The 8,551-nt window shown below is 36.8% G+C and overlaps 1 long non-coding RNA gene across 1 annotated transcript in view; it reads left to right on the top strand.

Annotated features, from left to right (window-relative positions):
• Positions 1-270: 270 nt before the first annotated feature.
• LOC141358817 (uncharacterized) overlaps positions 271-8,551 on the top strand; it is a 32,016-nt gene continuing 23,735 nt past the window's right edge. The window contains exons 1-3 of the long non-coding RNA XR_012365268.1: positions 271-352; positions 5,877-5,920; positions 6,014-6,065. This is a non-coding gene — a long non-coding RNA (uncharacterized lncRNA). The remainder of the gene's footprint in view (positions 353-5,876; positions 5,921-6,013; positions 6,066-8,551) is intronic.

The following is an 8,551-nucleotide window of genomic DNA, read 5'->3' as shown; positions in this document are numbered from 1 at the left end:
ATTTGTGCAGGGATTTGTAAAGTTAATAAATAAATAAATAACCTAATGTTGCTTTTATATCTTTTAGTATAGTGTTTGTTTAGCGAATTTACATATTATTATTATTATTATTATTATTATTAAATCGTGTTAAATGTATTGCTTAATTAATAATAAATAGTCAAAAGAACATAGCATATAATAAAAATTTCATCCCCTGCCTATTGAATGCGCTACACCCAGTCAAGTAGGAGGCGCTAATGACCCTTCAGTTGCCAACCGCCACTCAGGCCAAAAGCGCAGAACAAAAAAAAATGACCGGGAAAATCTGACAGAAGTGAGAAGATGATAACAGCACAGCGGGGTTTTAGAAGTAAGTTTAAAATATTTAATATATTTTGCATACGTTTCTTGCTGTCTAGTTTGTTTAAAGCCTAATTAGTCATTACTGTTCTAGAAAAATAACGTGTAGGCCTACAGACATTTTCACAGACATTGGTAGTGTAACTGTTACATCTGAATGTAAATTATATACCGTGTGTCTCAATTCGTTCCCTAGCTCCCGAGGTCGTGAATCAGTATAATGTGTGCACTGGTAAGGACCCTAGCTCACTTCACATTGGGACAATGTTCACTTATTTCTGTCACAAGCGCGTTGTAAATCACTCACAGCTGTTACTCATCAACAACCAGCAAAACCAACATCTCTCCGACTTAATTTTAAAAACAGTACATTGTGAAAAATGCTGTCATTATTCTCTTACATATCTGTGCCTAAAATTGGAGGCATATAATTACATTTTAAATGTAATAAATATATTTACAATTTTAAATCAATATTATTATTTTAAATATTGAGTAGATTGTGGTCCCTTACTGTGTAGCAATGTGTGTTTATATTTACAACTAAACAAATGTTTGTCTTATATAAAAGTTCTGTAACATTTCATAAAGTTTATTGAGTTGGATCGTGATGTTCGGTTGGCGAGCTTCAGAAAGGTCATGTGATTTCCGGTAAGGGAACATAGGGACCATTGATGCTTACTGATTTTTGCGTTTCATTGTGGGAATTTTTAGGGAACGAACGTTCCAGTGCACTAAACGGATTTTGAGATTGAGACAGCCCTTAAAATGGCTGACTCCCTGATCAGTGCCCTGACTACTGAACAAGGGAGCTGATTGAGACACACGGATAGATAAAAACAGCTTTCTGGCAACAGGTGGTGTGCTTTAGTTAATATATTTAAAAGGTTCATATCTAATGCATTTTGACATTCCTTATATTTATATTTATGTAAGAGTTATACTTTTATTTTAGTGAGAGGGTTATGTTTGTGTTTAAGCAGACATTGCAAGGCCAAGCACTTATCGCTTGACATGGCTGGAGTCAATACTACCTCACCAAAATTACAACTAATGTTTGGCTTAAACCTTGCCTAATCGCAGTGTTTTTCCCTTTTATTCTCTTTTTGTAGGCCCTAGGGGTGGGCAGAATGACCAAAAATCTATTCCACGGAATCAGGGGCGTCATGCACCAATTTTTTTTAAGGGGGCACAGTGTGCAAAGCTCACAGAAATTTGTGCATACACATACATCAAACAAATTATATTATAGAGCTTTCAGTCTTTTCCATGGCACTTACATTTCTAACATTCTAAACGCCCCTGCCATAGTGCAAAAACCTCCAAAATAAAAGTGTTGACTAACTTTCATATCAAATCCTATTCAATCGGATTAATGAAATATTGGCATCATATTTACATCTGAAACGGCATGTGTCCTATTTACGTTTTGTTTAATGACTTGTTTAATTCTGTCATTAATGCATTTTTCACAACAACTGGCAAAAATTCTTCGTACAAGAAGGCCATTCTCAAATAACGAATCTATAACCACATATGTGTACAAACTCCACCAACCTGTACAAAATCATACTACGATTGCACGGATGTACACTTACTGACAAGAATACGGAAGCAATGCAAATGAAAAACAACAACAATAGAACAATAGAAATCATGGTTATTTAAAATGCTTTTCAAATAATTCTTAACTAAGTACAACTCCAGCAACACATAAACTAAAACAAGATAATATCAAAACAAAACATACTATGACATCCCTTCACAAATCTTGTCACGACAACCGCCAAAACCACTAAACACACAATAAAGACTTTTAAATGATGTGATAGAGCACACATATCCAACTAAAACACTAAATAAAACTCTTAGTATAGCAGAGCTAAATGCAAAAACAAGTCTTACCTTTTGTCATCGTGCAGTTTTTATTCCACAAGTGGACAAAAACGCGTGCAACAATTCCCAGTGGAAGAGAACATGTTTATTTATCCACAGTGCAAATCATTACTTCTGGAATATGCAATATGCAAAGCGCGAGTGTGGGTAGAACCATGAGTTTGTTTAAATGTTAAAAATACAGATTATAAAAGCAGCGGTCATCATGAGACCTCCTGCAGCGCGAAACTCACTATAGATTGTGTTCGACTTCAAGCCGCGCAGCAAGAACGACAGGCCGATGACGTCAAAGTACCGCGAGGGTGAGTCGAGGAATCATCAGAAGAGTTTGATTTCAAACCGCTTTCGCGGCACGTTGATGTCATCCGCCTGTCGGTTCCAGTGTTATAGCATGAAGTCGAACACACGTGTAAATGATCCTTATTAGTGATGTACCAATGTTTAGATATGTTCTACTGAAAATATTTAAAATGATCTTTAATGAGCATCATTATAGCTTGTTGATTTCTGGTGTTTTTTCTGAATGCTAGGGTATGGTAACTGCCATACCCTGCCATACGCAAACGCCGCCCCTGCTACTAAAGGTCGAGACGGTCACATTTTAAACCATACAATTTCTACACAGAGGAGGTTAACAACACATTACCGTACTGGGGATTTGGAAATGTTGTGAGCGTGTCTTACACGTTTTAATTCCTAAGATAGCCAAATGCAGCCAGCAGCAACAGCTAAGCTCGTGAACGCGCGCAGACGCTGACGTCTGCGGCTGCGCCGACTGCAGCGCCTGACGCCAGAATAAAGTAATGTACACGATCAAAACATTATCAAAACTCTGAAAAGTGAAACGGATGCAGCACAGAATTGACAATTTGGGCATTTTAAACAGATTAAAAGATTAATGGACGCTTTTTTATTTTTGAGGTTGCTTGCAAAATCCATTTGGCTCAAAAATCCGAGGGGGCAGCTGCCCCCTTAGTTTCAATGGGCATGACGCCTCTGCACGGAATGAGTCATTTTATTTCACGGAACGGTATATTCACAGTATAAATATTTTTCAGTTTATATTGTTTTTTTATTATAAAAATGTACAGAAATTTGCAACTCACTCTGGGCCCTATTTTAACGATCTGAAACGCAAGTCCGAAGCGCAAAGCGCAAGTGACTTTGTGGGCGGATCTTGGGCGCTGTTGCTATTTTCCCGGCGGGAGAAATAAGTCTTGCGCCAGGCGCAAATCAATAAGGGGTTGGTCTGAAGTAGGTTCATTATTCATAGGTGTGGTTTGGGCGTAACATCAAATAAACCAATCAGAACGATAGCCAACATTCCCTTTAAACGCAAGGGCGCAAGTTCCATGGCGGGTTGCTATTATTATGACGGATTTGACAGCCGCACGCCAGGAGCGGTTCACAGCCGAGGAGACCGACGTTCTTGTAAGAGCAGTCAAAGACAGAGAAGTTGTTTTGTATGGGGATGGGAGAAACCCGCCCAAATCAGCGTCGGTTAAACAGGCGTGAGAGGAAATAGCCGCATTGTCTCATCAGCTGCGCCAAGCACTACAATGATGTCAGGAGACGGGGGGATCCCAAGCTTGCCAGCATAAATCGGGCACGCCGGGCACACAGGAGGACATCGCTGCGTCCACCCTCACCGCTGAAAGGGTTTGGGGACTTTGAAATCGGACACAAGAAACGCAAGCAAGGTTCAACCCCAAAGTACACTTACAAATCAAGTTCACATACATGAAGGTTTCTTATGAAAACATTTTAATTATTATTTAGATAAAATAAACCAGGCTTGTGCACAATTCAGAATTTCAGAATTGGCCTCCATTCAATTCATTAATTGGAATTTGAATTGAATTGACTCCGCCCTACAGGAAGTTGAATTTGAATTTGAATTGGAATGACAGGAAGTGGAATTAAATTCATGGCAATTCAAAGAAATTCCACAAACAAAACAGAAAGAATCTCACATACATTCAGTGTTAGGAAAGTTACTTTGGAAAATTGTTTGGAAACCATTTTAAATACTTGATTAAAGTAAAACATTCTGGGAAATGAAATCATGTTCCATCGTGTTCCACAAAATTACAATTACAAAAAAATCAAACTTAATTATTTGTTATGTGACTAGAGTTTTGAACATTAATTGCTGGAGGAAAACATTTTCTGTTAATGTAATCTGTACAAGTAGTTCAAACTTATTTAATTTATAGATTATGTAATGCAATCATATCTGACATATACTGAAAGCTTCATTTTTAACACTTACTTACTGTATAATATGTATATGAATTTCTTTGAATTTCTATTGAATTGCAATTCTGCTTCCTTTAATTCAAATTCGAATTGTAATTCTAGATCCTGTTTTTGACATCAATTCAAATTCAATTCAAATTCAAGAATTGAATTGGAATTTAGGAGTCATTCTCAATTCAATTCTGAATTGTGCACAAGCCTGAAATAAACGTAATACAGCCACACAACAAACTTATGAAAATATTTTAATCGTTATTTGCATGATAATTGTTTAACGCTGCCACACAAAATAAATAAAAACTATCACCACAATGCTCACCACAATGATTTCCCTTATCTCATGTATTAATATTTTTTATTGTAACAATTTATGATTTAATGTTTTCCCTTATCTTATATTTTTTATTGTAACAATTTATGATTTGCAAAAATAACAGTTGCATCTGTGTAGATTAGATAAGCAATGCGCGTTGTGCACGCTATATACATTATGGTCAAGCATGCGCCCTTAAAATAGCATAATGAACAATGTGCAACGTGCCACTGACTTTAGACTAGTTTTTTTTGGTTAGTAGCGCAATTGTTTTTTGAAACTGCAAAATAGCATAAGAGATGGTTTGCGCCGGAGCCCGCCTCCTTTTTTGCGCTGAACCGCCCAGGGAGCGCAAGTTCATTCCCTAGGTTGCCGACGTGCGTCTGTGGAGGGAAAAACCCGCTGTGCGCCAGTGCAAAATACGAAATGATACATGCGTCACTGACAAAGTCAATTGCGCTGGGTGCAAGATAGGGCCCTCTAGCTTTTAACTAAATGTCCACCACAGTTTTTAAATTATGAGCAATTTAAAGTTAATAATGTTAAAGTGAAAATGCCCAGAAGATAACAACAGATTAAGTCTTGATAATTTTTTTAATTTAGTAGACTATTCAAGCTATAGTATGCCTTCATTGTATTTTGTATTTATGCATACATTACATTAAAAAAAGGCAATATGTAAAATGAACAGGTATATATGCAAAAACCTAGAGACAGGATGAATAGCCTACCTATCCTATATGAGAGACGAAGCTCTAGATATTATAAATATGACAGATGCTATGATGTGATGATCATGAAGTCTGTTTTAACATGTGGGAGAGCAGAGTTAGCCATGCCCACATATTTGCATTCGTCAGAATAGACGGAATAGAAAAATCTGTTACGTCTGACATTTTATTCCGCGGTAACGGAATATACCGTCATACCGCCCAGCCCTAGTAGGCCCATCAGAGTGTTTCCTGAGCTCTTTCGCATATGCTGTATGGTAAGAGTGAATTTCTGCCAGTTGATACCGGTGACAGGTGTTAATTATTAAGTTTATCTTTGTATTTTTTTATTAAAGGTCAGAGAATGGATGGATTATCCAGTCACGGTACATAATGAAAGGTAAATGGCAAGTAATTAAGTAATGTACTAAATGTATAAACTATAGTGTATTCAGTAGCTACTACACATTAACTCTATCACTCTCTCTAAAAGACTTGACTGAGTTAGAAGAAGCTGAGCGACTCTTCAGAGTGAAGATGTTATGGTAATGTAAATCTTACGTTTTTATATTAGTCAGGGGGCCAATTCTGAAAAGGGCTTCCGTTAAGACTTTTGCGGACATGTTTTGGTACAAGCTGTCACCCTATTTTTTTTGTTAGAAGACACCTATAGGTAAGAGATTAGGGTGGTTGTCAAGCTGAATTATTATTTTTTTACTTGTGCAAGCGATTTCAGGACAATTTTTTTGGTTTCCAGCTCAACTCGAGAATGAACATTTATTGTACAATGTAAGAGAAAACAGAACTAGAACATGAAAAAAACAATCTCCGCCTAAAGAGAACCAGTTTTCAAAGTGAATATCAGCTTGGAAACATAACATAGTATCCCAAAAGTTCTATTTATCAGTACCCCTATCTATGGGAATGAGTCAAGCCAAGTTTAAAGCTTGTAGGGAGAGACAGTGCAATGATGCACAAGTTATAAAACTTTAATGTCAAGCCGAAATGTAGAACTGTAGATGGTGGTCTATGGTGCTATTTGACTTCATTAATGAACCAGGTTGTAACACATACTATATTTAATTGACATATCACTATAGTTAATAATTCTATCCTAACATAACTGTTCTCTCACTTCTTTGGGGTTAGGGGTTAGTAACTAGTTAGTAGTAATACATGGTAATGAAGAGCACCTCGAACATTAAAAAGTAAAGTTTGATTTAAGTTCAGATTTAAAGACTTTACCGCATGTCTGGATTTTAAACTTTATACATACACACGTGAGGAAGATCTTAATTTATGTCTGGACATTGAGGAAGCTTTTATCTTTATCGTTACCTAAGAAGAACAATGGAGGACGCACTGGAGGAGGATATTGGAAGTAAGTAACAGTTAATTTATACTATTTATATTTGCTATCATGTAATATGCTCATGGCTTGTGCAGTTCAGCCTACGCACAGTAAGCATCAGCAGACGGCACGCTTCGGATTGAAAAAGTTTTGCATTGTTTACAAACGAGGAAGCGATCTCACGTAATGGCGGATTTCACTGTTGTATGCTGTACAATGTTAAACACAGTTATTCACTTTTATCCTTCATGGCAACTTTCAGTAAGCCTGCACTGCTGTATCTTTTAAGTGTGTGATGTAATATGATTCCATGTATACATGCTTATTTACAAACGAGGACGCAATCTCACGTAATGGCGGATTTCACTGTTGCATGCTGCACAGTGTTAAACACAGTTATTCACTTATATCCTTCATGGCAACTTTCAGTAAGCCTGAACTGCTGTATCTTTTAAGTGTGTGCTGTAATATGATTCCATGTTTACATGCTTATTTACAAACGAGTACGCGTGACCTCCCGTAATGGCGAATATCTGTTACATGTTGTACCGTGTTAGACACAGTTATTCACTTTCGTATCCTTCATGGCAACTTTGAGTAATGCTGCACTGCGGGATTTGCTGTAAAATGATTCCATATTGTTTACATGCAAGGCAATTCCATACATTGCGCTTTACACGCGACACCATTTTTATGAGTGCCGCGTTACACGGAGACGCGAGCCCGCGCACATGGCCGCCATATGCAATGTGTTTTTAAAGTTCATACGCGCTTACAGAAACACGTTTAAAACAGAAGCTAGACGATAAGGGGATGGGCATCTGAAAACAGCTTTTTATATAACTAATCACTGCAGATGTTTATCTGAGATGTTCTGAATTTAGTTTGTGTACATGATAGTTTATATGAATGTACTATCAGTGATATTTACCCATCAGTTATATATGTAAGGATATTTCTGTGGACAATTTATGCTAACAGCTGTCCATAACTCTCTTACAGGTCTGCATCCCTCTCATCAGTACAGAAACTATGAAGTGGAAAAACACTTTTTGGACATAAAGTTATATGGTAACATTAGCCACATGACCAGCTCTGTTGTTTATCAGTTTCTTATACAAGTTAAGTTTTTGAATTGAGTTTGTTTCTAAATAAACTGAAAATGTCCTACTGACCTTCATCTCTATTTTTATTATATTGTTAACTTCTTAATAAACCTCAAACAAACATGTATACATTTGTCCTCACATTCTTTACTGTAGTTCCCAACATTCCTGCCTCATTATGCAGCTCATTATGCGAGCCTTTGTTTGCTAGCTGTAAATCAATCCTTTCTCGCATACGGCCCCTCTAAACAAAAACTGTAAGCAGAATGTTGAGTAAGCAGAATGATTTTCACATCATTTTAATGAGAAAACTCTTGACGATTAGATTCTGTTTAGAAAAGTCTTGTTAAAACATGTTTAGTATGGGTTTTGTGGACTTATATCAGTGACTTAAAAAATTTGCTTTTTTAAAAACCACGCATAAACATTTTTCTCTCAAAAATACAAACATGTACATACATGTAGCTCATATAATATTTTAGCCCAGTTTGTGCTGAACGCAGTGGTATGAGACACTTGTCATTAATATGTTTAAAGCAACTGAAAAAAGACCAAATGTAAGAGCATGTCAGAA

The sequence above is a fragment of the Misgurnus anguillicaudatus genome, chromosome 22 (assembly GCF_027580225.2).
Source record: "Misgurnus anguillicaudatus chromosome 22, ASM2758022v2, whole genome shotgun sequence".
Classification (NCBI taxonomy): Eukaryota; Metazoa; Chordata; class Actinopteri; order Cypriniformes; family Cobitidae; genus Misgurnus; species Misgurnus anguillicaudatus.
This window is presented reverse-complemented; position numbering and strand designations above follow the sequence as displayed.